The 18,307-nt window shown below is 41.6% G+C and overlaps 1 protein-coding gene across 1 annotated transcript in view; it reads left to right on the top strand.

Moving 5' to 3' along the window:
• The first annotated feature begins 200 nt into the window (after positions 1 to 200).
• LOC129702922 (transmembrane protein 45B-like) overlaps positions 201 to 18,307 on the top strand; it is a 54,951-nt gene continuing 36,844 nt past the window's right edge. The window contains exon 1 of the mRNA XM_055645021.1: positions 201 to 541. The gene's annotated coding sequence lies outside the window, so the exon portion shown is untranslated. The remainder of the gene's footprint in view (positions 542 to 18,307) is intronic.

The raw sequence follows: 18,307 nt of genomic DNA on the forward strand, positions 1-18,307 counted from the left end.
GCGAGGCTGCCTGTCCCGCTGTTACTCCAGCATTTCGTGTCCATCTTCGTTATAAACCAGTATCTGCCGTTCCTTCCTACACACTAGATAATACGCACTTGATGCAGTGGGGGAAACTTGTTGCCACATCGACCCTTCGATGTTCTCCAGTCTCGCAGTTACACCCTATATTTGGGAGGCGGCGTTCCGTATTCACGTTGGGAGACGTGCTGCAGTAATTGACAGTGCAACTGGCCATTCAAGGTGGTGAAAGTGAACCAGTCGCCCAGGTTCCAGCCAATGTGCGGTGTGAGTGGGTGGGTCGAAGCGCTCGGATGCTTCTATCTTTCAGAATGGGAACTCTGCTGCTGATGTGTTAGATCCTGGCGGAGTTTGAGTTTTGAAACCCGCGTTGCCTTGAAAACACACAAAGAAGTGATGAAAATATAACATTTCGAACTTCGGAAGACATAATTGTTTCGCATTGAAAAATTGCATTGAGGGGAGAGCGTATGGGACGACTTTAAAGCACTTTGGGGCAAGTCCATTAACGTTTTAAAAGGTGAAAGCTCAGAAAATGCAGCTGTTTATTTCATTGTATGTTTTACTTTCCCCCCCCGAATAGTTGTCAGCGAAAATAACTTGGGATTTTAATGTAAAAGAATAACTTGTATTTTGACTAATTGTCTAAATACGAAGCATCAGTGACTCGGATGAAATGCCAACCGCGGATACGTGACTAGATAATTGTTAATCTGCAATGTTATAAAAGAAAATTAGGCCACCCTCTTTACATATGGAAATAGTTGTGTGAACTGCTCCAATACTGTTGAAACAGAACGATTTAGCCGTGTTCTGCTCACGACGTAACGTGGATGAAATAGTTTCAATCTTATGGTAGCAGAGTCGATTGGAAAAAAAGTAAAAGAATCACTTTTTCTCCCAGTTAGATTTGCCTTAAATGCTCTCTCTAGCGACTTCAATGGTATCTGTTTATGCCTTCAGGTCAGAGGTTCGGGAAAAAAATGTCAGTTTGAACGGTGTCCGTTCTATAACCTCATTCTTAGTCCGACAGAAGATGTCCAGACATAGAGTTGGTCTTTTAGTCGTTACTGTGTTTTCCCCAACCCAGAACATTTGTATTAAATCAAAGTACTGGGTTTATTATTCATCCCAAAGAAAAACGTTGGGCAGGAAGCAGCAATGGAACCATAGCATTTCGAGTCAAACTCCTTTTTTATCGGAAAGTTCAGCAATTTCTGCTTTTTTTTTAAAACATCCAAAACAAATCAAATTATAAGTATTAAGCTAGAGAGGCTGGTGAGTTCTGGATATGATTGTGGATTTTAGATAAATAGAATGAGAGTTCAACAAAAACAAAAGTTACAAACTTAGTAAGATTGCATGATGTTCATCTGATAAGTATCTTAGAAAGCTTCAATAAACATTGAAGAATCCAAGTGTGGATAGCTTTGGAATTATATGCCGATTTATTATGTTGAAACAAGGAACTGCAAAATGTTGGTTAAACACGAAAGGACATGAAAGTGCTGGAATAACTCATCAGGTCAGGCAGCATCTGATGCTGACTGACCTGCTAAGTTACTCCTGCACTTTATGTCCTTTTGGCCATCTGGTACAAGGGTTCCCAACCTGGGTAAATTTGTTGATTCTGGATTTGTACATATTTTTTCTTATTGACTGACTATGTTTGGTTCTGGTATACTGGTATCTGTTCATCATTAGTTCATAAATAAGTGAAATAACTTTGTTATTAAAGTTGCCAGGGGTAAATGGGACCGATAAGATTGCGAATCCCTGATCTAGTATAATGATTCTCTGTTGAGCTGCCAGACAGATTGTTGTATAATGGCACAGCTAATTGGCTCTGTCAAAGGTTGTATAATATATGACATCCACCACAATGCGTTCAGTTTAATGATTTGGATCACATTAATATCATTGAATTAAGTTGCCAACCATCACAACAAACCAACCTTATCAGTCAATCACACATTATACAGCAATCTCTCCTGTTTTTTTAAAGGTAAGTATGGTAGATATATCTGAATTAACTGAAATTAGAAGTATTTATCACTTCAAAAATGATTTCATGATAAAATAATTATGTGTGAATGTTAATAAAGTGCATGTTTTATCAGTGTAGCTAACAGTAAATAAATTTGAGGTTTCATGCTCGTGTTCAGGTTCGATATTTTATTCCACTTTAAAAAAAAAAAAATGTATCTAACATTCTGAAGGACAAGATCTATTTAAGTTTGGAAATATGCAAGACAGCAGAATTGGAGCTACCTTGGAAGGTTCCTTAGCTGAAGGACATTACAGAATGATGCTCTCGCATTTGAAAGATGCATTGGCACATATTATCAATGAATGAAATAAGGTCGATATGAGCAAGACTGAGCCAGGCACACCGATTATGTTCTGGCTTTCACTCTGTTCTGCAATGCACCAGCTGTTCTCAATTACAATGAATGAAATAGCTCCAAGTGTTTACCATCATATTTTAGAGGACTTGGTACAAAGTAAACTGGAAAAAATAAATAGATCTTTCAGCTTGGATACTGATGGGAGTGATTGCAGAAGGCATTTTTATGTTAATTACCCCTGGGTAAATAAAATGTAAGGCTCTGTACATCTTAAATGTGTTTCAACATGTAGTGAAAGTAAAACATCAGCACAATTAATATTAATTCAACACATTTTAATTTAAAGGAGCATCCCAAGGTATCTCACAGAAATTTATTAAACCATATTTAACATTCATACAAGGGGATACTGAAATAAATGACCAAAAGCATTGTTAATAAGTCAGGTTTAAAGAGCATTTTGAAGGAGAAAGAGATAAAGGAGCAGAGAGGTTCAGGGAGAGAATAAAACCATTGTTACTGATAGCATGGTATCTCGAGGTGGAGTGATTAGAGTTTGGATATTCTCAAAGGGCCGAAATTATAATAATGCAGAATGTGTTGAGGGAATGAGATTACAGACTCAACCAGTGGTGCCTCCAGAGCCATTTAAATATTCATAAATCCTCCATTCTCACCTTGAAAGAATTGGAAAATTATTGGATGATTAAGAAAATGTTCAGGTCACAATGGATCAGACGTGATCGCATTGAATGGATGAAACAAGCTCAAATGTCTTGTATAGAAAATCTTAGATTCATAATGGCACAATGCAGACTGGTTGACACATCAGTTTCTTTGTCCCACTTGTCCTATTTCTCCAATTGTTAATTGAATGCTGAGCTGACAAGCATTGCCATGATTGACTATTGGAGTATTGGGTAGAAACTACCGTGATCTAGCATTTGGGGAAACCATGCAACAATTGCTAATTGATTATTTTTCAGAAGAACAAGGTAAGATGATATAGTGATAATCAGATTTATTCTGTGCACTGTCATCTCACTTACAAGAACTGGCTTGGTGTTTCTGTAAGTAAATACCAAGCTGGTGTGGTATTGAGGCATACAGATTATGAAAACCCCTATACCAATTGAATATATCATGCTGTCATTTTGTCTATTTACTTTTATCTTTGCCTTTTGGATTACTAGTGATTGAGTGACCTTTGTTCCGGATTGGAGGCAGCAAGGTTGAACAGTATTCTATTTTTCCCCTGGATTTGCTCAGTTCCAATTGGGAGTTAGTTGAAGATAAGATGCAATATTGAAGTATTTAGGAGGGTCCAAGTGAAGGTCCAGCCTCTCTTGGGCGGCATATGACACAAAGATTGGTTGTCCATTCCTTGGTTAGAATTATAGTTTACATGTCATCATGTACTGGATGTAGAATGCCGATGAATTTCTGAAGGCAACCACATTTGAGAAGGGCTCTCGAAAACCACTCTTGGTTGACAGATACAAATGTGATTTGTGTCGGAAATGGCCATGTGTAGTTGTTGATGCTGCTCCATTCTCTTTTCTTGGAGCTGTCGAGAGGAAGATATAGCCATTGTATCTCTTGATAGACAGAATCCACAGAAAGGAGTCCTTCAAGCACTGGGAGGAGACTGTTGTGGAGGACCCTTGTAATGACTTTCCCTGCAACAGAAATCGGGATGTCCTGTCTGTAGTTACAAAAATCAGATTTGTCCCCTTTCTGGAAGATGGTTGTGATTATTGTGGTCTGAGGTTGCCTGACGCAGTACGTTCATCGCGGGTAAGGGAGGTGAGGTTGTGAATTTGTGCCAAATGATCTGGATGTTGGATTTGCTGGCTTTGTGGTTAAGTTTGCGGACGATACAAAGATAGGTGGAGGGACGGGTAGACTGGTCCCCTTTCTAGCATTGACATGGCTAGAGAACTGGTTGGCAGACAGAAAGCAAAGAGTAGGAATTAACAGGTCCTTTTCAGAATGACAGGCAGTGATAAGTGGCGTGCTGCAAGGCTCGGTGCTGGGACCCCAGTCATTTACAATATATATTAACAATTTAGATGAGGGAATTAAATGTGGCATCTCCAAATTTGCGGATGACACAAAGCAGGGTGGCAGTGTGAGCTACAATAAGGATCCTATGAGGCTGCAGGGTGACTTGGATAGGTTGGGTGAGTGGGCAGATGCATGGCAGATGCAGTGTAATGTGGATAAATGTGAGGTTATCCACTTTGGTGGCAAGAACAGGAAGGCAGATTATTATCTGAATGGTGTCAGTTTAGGAAAAGGGGAGGTGCAATGAGACCTGGGTGTGCTTGTACATCAGTCATTGGAATCATGCAGGTAGAGCAGGCAGTGAAGAAAGCTAATGGCATGTTGGCATTCATTGCGAGAGGATTTGAGTTGAGGAGCAAGGAAGTCCTACTGCAGTTGTACAGGGCTCTGATGAGACCACACCTGGAGTATTCTGTGCAGTTTTGGTCTCCTCATTTAAGGAAGTACATTATTGCTATTGAGGGAGTGCAGCATAGGTTCACCAGGTTAATTCTTGGGATGGGGGGACTGACATATGATAAAATAGGTCGACTGGGCTTACATTCACTGGAATTTAGGATGAAAGGGGTTCTTATAAAAACATTTTAAATTCTTGAAGGATAGGCAGATACAGGAAAAATGTTCCCGATGTTAGGGGAGTCCAGAACCAGGGGTCACAGATTAAGAATAAGAGGTAGGCCATTTAGGACAGATTCACCCAGAGAGTTGTGAATCTGTGGAATTCTCTGCCACAGAAGGCAGTGGAGGCCAATTCACTGGATGTTTTCAAGTAAAAGGCTTCGGAGGCTTCATTCGTGGGCCCTGTGGACGATAACATCGGGAGCTGACCTGGTTGGTGACCGACTCCGAACTCCAGCAACAGCAACTTCGTCCGCCCCGAATCGTGGGGCTTCAATCGATCCATTCGTGGGGCATTTTATCGCCCGGCATGGCTTGAAACCAGCCGCGGGATCTTCCATCGCCCAGCGGAGGCTTCAACATCGGGAGCCTCGCGCAGCAATTTGACCCAGGGGTGATGGAAAATCCCGCGGCCGATTTTACGCCGCTCTGGACAATGAAAGGCCACGCGAACGGGCCGATTCAAGCTCCGCTCTATGATCTTTGCTCCACCAGGACCTCCCTCCCCCAATCACCGTGCTCTATCCTCAGTCACACCCCCTTACTTCCGCCTCTGACCGACACCTCCCTCCTCCAATCATTGCGCTGAATCATCATTTGATGGTTCTGGGACTGCACTTGGTAGAGTGACGAATAATGAATGGCCTAAATAGCGTGGATGTAGGGAGGATGATTTCAGCAGTGGGAGAGTCGAGGACCAGAGGGTACAGCCTCAGAATAAAAGGACGTACCTTTAGAATGGAGATGAGGAGAAATTTCTTTAGTCAGATGGTGATGAATCTGTGGAATTCATTGTCACAGATGGCTGTGGAAGCCAAGTCATTGGGTGTTTTTTTAAAGCAGAGATTGATATATTCTTCATTAGTAAGGGTGTCAAAGGTTGCAGCGAGAAAGCAGGAGAATGGGATTGAGGTTGGGGGAAATGATCAGCCATGATCGAATGGCGGAGTAGACTTTATGGGCTGAATGGCATAATTCTGCTCCTTAAGGTCTTATTCCTTTTTCTAGGACTACCTTTTCCTCAAGATAATGTTCATATTTTGCTTGTCAATTTCTAAAGTAACTTTTGAATGATTCTCTTGTTTCCGATCTAAATCATGTTATAACCAATTTGGCCCGATAATATAAATAGTTCATCAATTGCATTATATTCACTTAACGGAGACACACGTCATACAGCAGAATTACCTATAAACAATAATTAGTCTTTCAGTCCATTACAACATCTCACAAGAGATGTGATGAATCTGTTAATGGTTTCAATTAGAGGTGTGTTGGCCAGAGCATCAGAAGCACTGACTCCATCAACAAAATATTTTCAGTGGCAAGTTCATTAAACAAGTGCTGGCATGACATTAATTAAAAATTGTCTTGTGGGTTACATACGACCTGACTCACGGAAATCCAACTTTGCACAAATTCATGTATTTTTCAAGCTAGTAATAATAAAAAGTTTCATAGTATTCACTTATGACTGAATACAGTATCCATTGCATGGCTTTAATAATGGATAGTGTTAGAGTGATTATTCCATGAAATGAAATTTGAGCAATTGTATAAAGAGCAATTTGAAATGGGTTATGAAACAGACATTTCTGATTAATATAGATATCTGTTTGCAAAGTAGACAAAAGTGCTGGAGAAACTCAGCGGGTGCAGCAGCATCTATGGAGCGAAGGAAATAGGCAACGTTTTGGGCCAAAACCCTTCAGTCAGTGTGAAGAAGGGTTTGCAACAAGTTCAGATTTTGTCTCCACTAGACTAAGTGGGACCCACCCATTGGGTCCCGTCCCTTCAACGCGCGATTGCGGGCGGGGGGGGGGGCTGCCGCGTCTCACACACACACACCACCCCCTTGATATTACATGAATATTATTAATTTGCTCCTTTTAACCCATCACCCGCCCTATCCACTCACACATCACCCCAACTCGCAGGCGCGCCTAGAGAGGGAGAGGGCAGAGAGAGGGAGAGGGCAGAGACAGAGAGGGCAGAGACATAGAGAAGGGGGGACAGAGAGAGAGAGATGAGCAGAGAGAGGGGCAGAGAGAGAGAGAGAGGGAGCACAGCACGCAAACCCATTGTGACGTCATTCGCGAAAGACTGGATTTTTTCAGATTTTTGAACATTTTCAGTAATAACTCGAGAAATAAAGCATGACATTTTCAGAAAAGGCGATTTTGGAATCCACGGGACAAATGTCCACTGGAATATGTAAAAATGTTACCATTACCGCGTTGTTTATTTTCGAAGATGTGATCACACACAGACTCGCACCCAGAATCGCACCCAGACCCCAGGATCAGAGTTTTATAAGTATAGAGATAGTTTAGGATGAACCATGGATCGAAGGAGTTGATGCTCTTTGGACTTGCTGGCCTCAAAGCTGAAGACTAGGCACAATTCCATGAGAATAATTGTTATTCTTGCCTTAATATGTTTTTTGTAATGTAGTATATGGTCAGATTCAAATGTCTACTATTATATACGATCCATTTTATCTATTATATTTTGTGTGACTTACAATTACTAAATTACTAAACCCTTCCACTGTCACAGAAACAACTATCAAGAATTATCTCTCAAATATTATGGGTGGCACAGTCGCACAGCTGGTGGAGCTGCTGCCTCACAGCGCCAGAGGCCCGTGTTCGATCCTCATCTTTGGGTGCTGTCCCTGTGGAGTTTGCACAATCTCCCTGTGACCACCCTTCCAGGTTCTCTGCTTTCCTCCCATATCGCAAAGACCTGCATGTTTTAGATTAATTGGCTTCTGTAAATTGCCCCTCATGTGTAGGGAGTGGATATCATAATAGGTTAACATGGAACTAGTGTAAATGGGTGATCGATGGCCGGCATGTTTCCATGCTGTTTCTGGAAAATAAAAATAACTAAACCTATTCCTAGATCGAGCTGAAAGCAATGCATAAATATTAAATTTAAGGAAGAAATTCATGCTGCACTTTTCACAGTTTCAAGACGTCTACAATTCTTAGCAGTCAGCGAAGTTGAAAGTGTACACACCAGGCGGCATGGTGGCACTGCGATAGAGCTGCTGCCTTACAGCGCCAGAGACCCATGTTCGATCCTGAGTACGGGTACTGTCTGTTCTGCGTTTGTACGTTTTCCCTGGGACCTGCGTGGGATTTCTCCGGGTGCTCCAGTTTCCTCCCACACTCCAAAGGCGTGCAGGTTTGTTGGTTAATTGGCTTGGTATAACAGTAAATTGTCCCTAGTATGTGTAGGATAGCATTCGTTTGCAGGGATCGCTGGTCGGCGTGGACTTGGTGGGCTGAAGGGCCTGTTTCCGCGCTGTATCTCTAATCTAAAAAAAATAAACTAAACATGTGACTGCCAGTTTGAGTGCAATATAATTCAAGGTCAGTCTGTAGTATTTTGTCCTGGTATATAATTCCCTTCACCATCCAATAAAGTGGATTAGCTAGCGATTCTCTCATTGTTATTCCTGATTTTGTGACTGTAAAAGACTCTTTTCCAACCGAGTTGTGACTGCTTTTTAAAATAATTAATTAGAATGTTTCTCAAATACATGATAAATCATAAACAAATCATAGAGTGTGTAAGATCTTGCTGGAATTCTAAATGTTATTGACATTTTCTTTTTGCAATAACTTTATTGACAAAACAAGTTTTCTGGAATGCAATAGAGTGAGCTCATGAACAGAATAATAGGACCATGATGGTATCCTTTACAGTTGATCTTACGAAGAATGCGAGCATTTTGATACGTTGATAAATGTAATTTATAAACGTGAATCTCGGCCTGTGGACTTCGGGAGCCGCGGACTCCGGTGGGAGGTGGCCGATTCAGAGGTCCAGCCAGCTGAGGATGTCTTACCTTTCGACGTTGGGGTTCCATCGTTCACGGCGAGAGGGCCTGAACATCGGGCCGCCCGTAGCGGCGACTGCGGGGTGCTCTGGAGGCCACGACCATGGGTGAACATTGGGGAACATCAGCAAGGAGGTTAACTGGACTTTGGTTCCTTCCCTCACAGTGGGGAACTTTGGTGCCGTTGTGGGGATGGTTTGTGTTGTGGACTACTGTGTTCTGTGTTTTGTGTTAATTTTATTTGTATGACGAAGGAAAATAGTTTTTTTTTGTCTCCTACTTGAAGACAATGGCAATGAATTGAATCCAAATCCAAATCCAAATATAGTTTAAAAATGTTTTCCAAAAAGATCTTCGAGATGAACTATATTGAATCTGATGAAATCTCTCTGATACTGATAAAAGTCTGGTTGTGAAATTAATTTTCAATGTTGCGTTTGGACAGTTATTGTTATGATGAACGATTATTGTTATGAACAGTTAAGATAAGGAGCAGAAATGGAATATACCACCAGAGAGGTGATAAAAATGACCAATACTTGTGTGGAGGATAAACATCATTAGTTCAGCTGAATGATTAACATCAGTATTGTAACTTTACGGGAAACTTTCAACAGTTATATCTGGAGAGGAGCCAAGTTCCATGTGAGATTTACTCTCAACATACTTTCATCATGTATCATTTATTAAGATGTATAGAATTATTCTTGTAAAATAAATATAATTTTATTTTGTCAATGGACACGGACGAATTATTTAACAAAATAACTCTGAATCATACAGAATTTTATCTTGTTAATAATGCGCAAGTATGCATTACTTAACAGGAATAACTCTTACTTGTCCATTAACAAAATAAAATTATGTTTAACAGAAATAACTCTTACTTGTCCATTGAAGCAGCTTTATTTAAGGAGTGACTGTGTTTGACTGTAAATTCTGGTTATTTTCTAGATATTGACCTTTCTAGATTTTGTAGCAGTTTCAGTGTTCAATGATTGATTTAAATTAATCCAAAATTAAACACCGAATTATAATCCGAATAGATTATTAGACTGAGATTTCACAAAATTGTTCTCAATTTCCAATATATATCGTAAAACAAATTTGTTACAAATTTTAAGGTTAGAAAAATATATTTTACCTCGACTGAAAAATCCTTAAAATGAGGAGTGAGACTGCATTCAGGAAGTTTGGTTGCCATGGTTTTGAAGTCGAACAAGATCTAAGTCAGGAAGAAAAACGTTTCCTTTTTAGCAGTTCATATAACATCATACATAGTTCAAACTCATTGTATTATTCATTGGGGAATAGATTTCACTATTAATAGGAAATACTCTAAATTCCTGTCTGTATAACTTACTGGCAAATGCAAATGCAAAGGCAAATGAGTTATAGCCTCAGGGATATACTATTCCATGCTTCTTTTCTGGTAGCTGAAGAAGAATTCTTCAAGCGTGTTCTCAAAGCCTGCATGAGAATTCTCCCGCCATGACACACGGGTCAACCTGAGAAGTACCTTCAGCAACAAACTGGTTCCACCAAGATTTTTCAGGTTAACATCGGGCTTCAATTTTTTTGGAGCAAAAGGGACCTTTATCAATTGGATGATTGTAGCTCAACAGAGCTGAGATTAGTGTTTGAGTTGGATGATTAATAAATGCAAGTGGTGAAAGTTTTAACTAAATTGGGTGGTGGATGACAACCAGGATAAAGCATCATAGAGGGGATATGAAATCCACAGATAAATACAAGGAGGATGGAGAGTCATCAAGGTATCAAATCGTTTAGTGGGAAATACAAGACAGACCATGATAGTATTTGAGTGCATCGACATAATTACATGCTTGTAGGTGTGAAAGGTTGATGAGCAGCAAGGCCAAATGGAAAAAAAAGTTTGTGATTATGTAGCTGATCTTGTTCAAACAAGAGAAGGTGTAAGACTTTAAGATGTGGTTGTGAAGTAGTCAAGAAACAGAGAAGATTTGGCATGTGCAGGGGGATTCTCTTGAATTTCTACAGATGCGCTGTGGCAAGTATTCTCTCAGAATATATCTCCGCCTGGTTTGGCATCTGCACTGTTCCCGACCATACATGTTTAAATGTTTGAATGCTGCACTGACTGGCTGACATTTTAAATTTCGTTGTACATGGTTCATGTTATAATGACAATAAAGAAACTATTCTATTCTACATATCTGCAGACAGTGGTGAATGTTGCCCAGTCCATCAAGGGATGGTCAAGAATGCCTGTCATCCTGGCCATTTCTTTTTCTAATTTCTTGCAAAAGACACAGAAAGCTCTAATATCCAAACTTGAGAACAGCTTCTCCTCACTGTTATCAGACTCCTGAACCAATTACTTCTTCACGCACCCCTTCCCGGAGATGCTGCCACACACTCTTACTCTAATCACAACCTTGTTTGGTTAATCTATTATTGCACTTTAGTGTGTGTTGCACTATTTCTGATTTATTTATCTTTAATTGCATCATCAGTTGGCATTTATCATTGCTATGTAAACTGTTTGCTCTGTGAGCTTTACGCAAATAAGGAACTTTATTGCACACTGATGTTTATGTCAGAATACTAATCAGAATCTCAAAGAGACTGTGTTGGAGGTGGGGAGGTTTTAACAAACATTCATGTGATCTCGGATTAGGGTTACACAATAATGCAGCTCCAGTGACCCTGGATCAATCCTGATCTCCCACATCCCAAAGATGTGACCAGTGGACTAATTGCTGTAAATGACCACAAGTATAGATACCTTCTGAATTTTGTAGTCGGCAGGGCAGTACTCTGCATATCGCCAACTTGCACAATTTTATATTTTTATCAAGCCAATTAACTTGCAAACCTGTACGTCTTTGGAGTGTGGGAGGAAACCGAAGATCTCTGAGAAAACCCATGCAGATCACGGGGAGAACGTAGAACACCATACAGACAGCACCTGTAGTCGGGATTGAACCCGGGTCTCTGGCGCTGCATTTTGCTGTAAGGCAGCAACTCTACCGCTGTGTCACCGTGATGATAGGATGATGGAAAAACAAGTGTGGCATGTGGGAGGTTGGGTTACAAGGATGTGGGTGGGATTGCTCAGGAAGCTACGTACACTTACTGAGCCGAATCCCCCCCTATGTCATAAGAAAATAATATAACATATAAAATAATCCAACTTGGCCTCTGAATTGCTTCCCTTCCAATGAGAGCACTCGTACGACACACAACTCTCCAGATGTGGACTCACCAAAGCCCTACATAACTGAAGCATTACCTCACACCTTTGTGTTAAATTCCTCTCACAACAAACAACAGTATTTTGTTAGCTTGCAGTACATGCGTACGTGGCTCTTGTGAATTGTACAACAATACACCCAGATCCCCCATGCAGCCTCATGTCTCTTAGATCATTTATTTACTGCCAAAGTGGACAATTTCACATTGCCCATTTGACTGAATCTTTTCCCACTCACTTAATAGTTAATGTCATTTTTGCAATCTCCATTGTTTGTTTTCACAATTTATTTTCCCACCTATCTTTCAGTCATCAATAAATTTAACAGTCACACCTTTGGTGCATTTGTTCAAATCATTTATGAAAATAATAGAGGTCAACCTCAGCACCCAATGCTGTGGTTGTCAGTAAGGACACAAAGTGCTGGAGTAACTCAGCGGGTCAGCCACCATGTCTGGGGAACATGGCTCGGACTGGCATATCAGTGGTATATCATTGATTACATCTTGCTACCCCAAAAAAACACATTCATGCCTTGTTTGGCCGATTAGGAAAGGGGGAGATGCAACAAGACCTGGGGTGTCATGGTACACCAGTCATTAAAAGTAGGCATGCAGGTGCAGCAGGCAGTGAAGAAGGCGAATGGTATGTTAGCATTCATAGCAAAAGGATTTGAGTATAGGAGCAGGGAGGTTCTACTGCAGTTGTACAGGGTCTTGGAGTATTGTGTACAGTTTTGGTCTCCTAATCTGAGGAAAGACATTCTTGCCATAGAGGGAGTACAGAGAAGGTTCACCAGACTGATTCCTGGGATGTCAGGACTTTCATATGAAGAAAGACTGGATGGACTCGGTTTGTACTCGCTAGAATATAGAAGATTGAGGGGGGATCTTATAGAAACTTACAAAATTCTTAAGGGGTTGGACAGGCTAGATGCAGGAAGATTGTTCCCGATGTTGGGGAAGTCCAGAACAAGGGGTCACAGCTTAAGGATAAGGGGGAAATCTTTTAGGACCGAGATGAGGAAAACATTTTTCACATAGAGAGTGGTGAATCTCTGGAATTCTCTGCCACAGAAGGTAGTTGAGGCCAGTTCATTTGATGTATTTAAGAGGGAGTGAGATGTGGCCCTTGTGGCTAAAGGGATCAGGGGATATGGCGAGAAGGCAGGTACAGGATACTGAGTTGGATGATCAGCCATGATCATATTGAATGGCGGTGCAGGATGGAAGGGCCGAATGGCCTACTCCTGCACCTATTTTCTATGTTTCTATTTTTTTTTAATATACATTGCAGCACTAGAAAGTACTTGAAGGTTTAAAGACATAATGTTTTTGTTCGGGCGAAAAAGACCAGAACTTTCATTAGATTCTTTAATGTTTTCAAATGTCCACCAAATAATGTCAACCAGGAATTTACTGCCAAATTGTAGAAAGACTAAAAAAAACCGATATAAAGAGATCCATCAGACCCAAGATAGACACAAAAAGCTGGACTAACTCAGAGGGACTGGCAGCATGAGTTACTCCAGCTTTTTGTGTCTATCTTCGGTTTAAACCAGCATCTGCTGTTCCTTCCTACACGATCCATCGGACCCATTAGTCTGAAGAAGGGTGTCGACCTGAAACATCACCCATTCCTTCTATCCAGAGATTCTTCCTGTCCCGCTGAGTTACTCCAGCATTTTGTGTCTAGCTTTGATGTAAAGGGAAATGGGAGGAAGGTTCCTGAAATGTGTTTGAGAGACTTTTGGTCATCAAGGTTTTCAAGTTTAAGGGAATAGCACCTGGGGAATGAAATGTAGTTGGAGGAGTATGATTTAATGGGAGAGCATTTGGGAAGTTGCTGCCTTACAGCGCCAGAGACCCAGATTCAATCTTGACCTCGGCTGCTGTCAGTACGGAGTTTGTACGTTCTCCGTGTGACTGTGTGGGATTTCTCCGGTGGCTCCGGTTTCCTTCCACATTTCAAAAACGTGCAAGTTTGTAGGCTATTTGGCTTCTGTAAACTGTTCCTGGTCCTGGTGTGTAGGGTAGAACTTGTGTATAGGTGATCGCTGGTTGGTGTGGGTTCGGTAGGCCGAAGGGCCTGTTTCCACGCTGGATCTCTAAACGAAACTGCCAAATTACAGTAAAATGAAGGCACAGATGACTGCAGATGATGGAATCTATGGCAAAAAAAGACCGTCTGGAGCAGCTGCCCGACTTGAGTTTGTCCAGCTGCTCTTATTTTTGTTTCAAATTACAGTCTGAATACAGACTGGGCACCTTGCTTGTGATGGGGGGGAAAGCACGAGCTTCTTGACTATTTAAAAAATTCATTCCTGGCAGATTGAATAAACACATAAAAACGTCATGGCTGTGTTCTAATCTGCTTCCAAATTCCAATTGATTTTAATGGAGCTGAAGTTTGGAAGATGATTATAGCATGCAATTACTACTTACTGACATAATTATCAAGGCAACAGAACAAGCCTTATGATACAAGCAAAAAGTCAGTTGAACAGATGACACAAAGGAAACACTAAAGTTTGTGTACACAAAAGAAGTAACAAAAAAAAATAGGAGTTAAATGAAATATGATTTATTTGCGACCAATAATAAGTTTTATTTACAAAGAGGCCTGAGATGACTGTTGGTGTTTACCTTTTAACTACCTTGAGTACCTCCATGTGTCTTCCATCATATCTATACTTATTTGACATAAATGGAGTAATCTATGTAATCATTACCATCGAAAATAAGAAAGGAAAGAAAAAGTATTCATTTGTCTAGAACTTTAGATAATTTCAGCAGAGGCATAAAATATGTGCACGTCATCTTTAGGCATTCGTTGCCTTTTGCACAAACAACTATTAGTTGAACTGCTATTTTTCCTCGACTCAGATTCTTTAAGAAACGAGCAATCTACTGAAAATAAATTGTAGGAGTCACGACGGTTACACTAAGATTATTTGTTGGGATAATTGCTTGGTAGCAATATCACAGTCTATAACTTAACTCATGTTTATTTTGCACAAATTTGGTTTGGAGTCTGTTCCCTTTTCAATTATCAGTTAACCACATCTGCGCCTTCCTCCCTCGCAACATGGACCCGCTACAGTTCGCATACCGTCCAAACAGATCCACGGACGATGCTAGTCTCCCACGTTCTGCACACCGCTCTCTCTCACCTTGACAGCCAGAAGGGGGGCTATGTGAGGATGCTGTTCATTGACTTCAGTTCAGCCTTCAATGCAATAGTCCCCACTAGACTTGCTGAGAAGCTGCTGAGAACTGGGGCTTACCACTCCCCTGTGTGCCTGGGTCTTGGACTTTCTCACCGCCAGGCCCCAGGTAGTCAAGATGGAAAGATATACATCAAACACCCTCACCCTGAACACAGGATCCCTGCAGGGTTGCGTCCTCAGCCCCCAACTGTACTCCCTGTACACACATGACTGTGTGGCCAGGTTCAGCTCCAACTCCATAATCAAGTTTGCTGATGACACTGTGGTGGTGGGCCTGATCTCCGATAACAGTGAGAAGGCTTACTGGGAGGAGGTGGCTGATCTGGCACTCTGGTGTCAGGACAACAGCCTCCTCTTGAATGCCATAAAAACTAAGGAGCTGATTGTGGAATTTAGAAGGGCAAAACATCTGAGGACGTATACGCCATGGAGATCAATTCTGTGGATAGGGTGAGCTGCTTTAAATACCTGGGAGTCCACATCAGAGTATCTGACATGGACAGCACACACTGCCGTTCTAGTAAGGCAAGGCAGCGCCTTAACCACCTCAGGCAATTGAGGAAATTCAGAGTCTCTCTGAGGATCCTTCAGTGCTTCTACTCGGGGGCTGTAGAAAGCTTCTTGTCCGGCAACATCACAATATGGTTTGGGAACTGCTCTGCCCAGGACAGGAAGGCTCTGCAGAGAGTAGTGCGTTAAGCCGAACGCACTATGTGAACTACACTCGCCCCCCCCTGCATGACCTATACATCAGGAGGTGCAGATCCAGAGCCAGCATCATAATGAGGGATCCCTACCACCCCAGCAACGGACTGTTCCAGCTGCTACAGTCAGGCAAACGCCTCCGCTGTCATGCTGTGAAAACAGAGAGGATGAGACGGAGTTTCTTCCCACAGGCCATCAGGACTGTAAACTCTTATCTCAACAGTGACTAATTTACTGTACTAATTTGCTGTTGTGTTATGTCTTATTAAAAGTGCTGTTTTTTTTTCTATTATATAAATACTGATTCTGTTCTGTTGCTTTTTGCACAATCCACAGGCATTGCCACTTTCATTTCACTGCACATCTAGTATGTGTATATGACAAATAAAGTTGACTTGACCTGACTAATATATGGGAAATAGTATGAACTTTGTGCTTAGCTTTTTATTTTACATGCTTTGGTTCATAATATTTGAGAAATTATTACTCCAGAGAGCAGGACAGCTTACTTCAACATCACAAATTATATTCAAATTACATTCACCACTCTGTGAAAGGACACAAAGTTCTGGGGTAATTTGACGGGTCAGGCAGCATCTCTGGAGAACGTGAATAGGTAATGTTTTGGGTCGGGACCCTTCAGTCTCCAGCACTTAATGTTCTTTTGTGTAAACCAGAATGTGCATTTCCCCGTTTCTACTCCTTCACTCTGTGAAAGGGTGGATGTGGGTGGAGCGAACGTTGAAGTCTTGTCATCCAACTGTCGGAAGTCGACCTCTAATAAAGACTTAAGGACTCAAATCATTAACCATCAACAGTGGGTTTATTTTACTTGCACAAGGGGAGAAGTGTCTCAGTCAAAGGCTGTGATCACAACTCCAAAGTTAAGTCGGGACAGCAGGACATTTATACACCAAAATGAGGACGCAGGCGAGTGAACGAATAAGGTGCGGTAGATTAATAAGCTAATTGCAGGATCTCTACTTTACTCTTACAATATACAATAGTTGTGACTTCTTGGTTCCGTACGCAACGGAGTACAAAGGTAAGGATACTTAATAACTGACACTAGATCGTCACTTCCCGGTTCTGCGAGAAACGGGATACAAGGATAATGACAGTGAATGTGTTACTAGCAACACCGGCGGGCAGCTTCTGAGTGCCGCATGTGTCAAGGTAAGAACACTGAATATGCTGACAACTGGTACCAGCTGGCGCCCTCTGAACTTCGCACACAGTGTAGTTCAAAGATAGTGACAACAAATGTGCTAATAGCAAGTCTGTGTGTATTCGAGGTATAATGGTAATGCCAGTGGGTATGTTAAATAGCAAGTCCTAGCTGGCGTCTTCTGGGCTTCACACACAGCAGAGTAGGAAGGTAGGGAAAATGAATAGCATACCTTAATTAAGTTTTAATGTATTAATAAATTGCATACCTTCAACAGCTTTTGGGACTTCTACACTCCCCATAATTGATGACTACTTCAGTGCTACCTCTGCACCCATGCAGAACTTACTGACTTCAATAGCCTTACTACTAATTTCCATCTTGCACTCAAATTCACCTGGACCATCTCCCTACCGTTTCTTAATCTCACCGACTCCATCACAGGAGATACAGACTATCGACTGGCATCTATTATACTCACTCACTCCCACAGCTATCTAGACTATACTTCTTCCCACCCTGCTTCATGTAAAAACTATCCCCTACTCTCAATTCCTCCATCTACGCCGCAGTGGAATTATCTGCCACAGAGGGGAGTGGAGGCCAATTCACTGGATGTATTCAAGAGAGAGTTAGATATAGCTCTTAGGGCTAATGGAATCAAGGGATATGGGGGGAAAAGCTGGAACAGGGTACTGATTCTGGATGATCTGCCATGATCATATTGAATGGCGGTGCTGGTTCGAAGGGCCAAATGGCCGACCAGCACCTACTTTCTATATTTCTATCTGCGCCCAAGATGAGGTGTTCCATACCAGGACATCGAAGGTTTCCTCATTCTTTAGGGAATGGGGGTTCCCCTCTTCCATCAAAGATGAAGCCCTCACTTGGGTCTCCTCGATATCCCACAGCTCCACCTCCCCCCAGTCACAACATTTTCCTTGCTCTCCATTCCCTTTGTCCCATTTCCACTCCTTACACTTCCTTATCTATGTACCTCCCTCTACCCTGACTTCAGTCTGAAGACTGGTCTCGACCCGAAACGTTACCCATTGCTTCTATT

The sequence above is a fragment of the Leucoraja erinacea genome, chromosome 13 (assembly GCF_028641065.1).
Source record: "Leucoraja erinacea ecotype New England chromosome 13, Leri_hhj_1, whole genome shotgun sequence".
NCBI classification, from domain to species: domain Eukaryota; kingdom Metazoa; phylum Chordata; class Chondrichthyes; order Rajiformes; family Rajidae; genus Leucoraja; species Leucoraja erinaceus.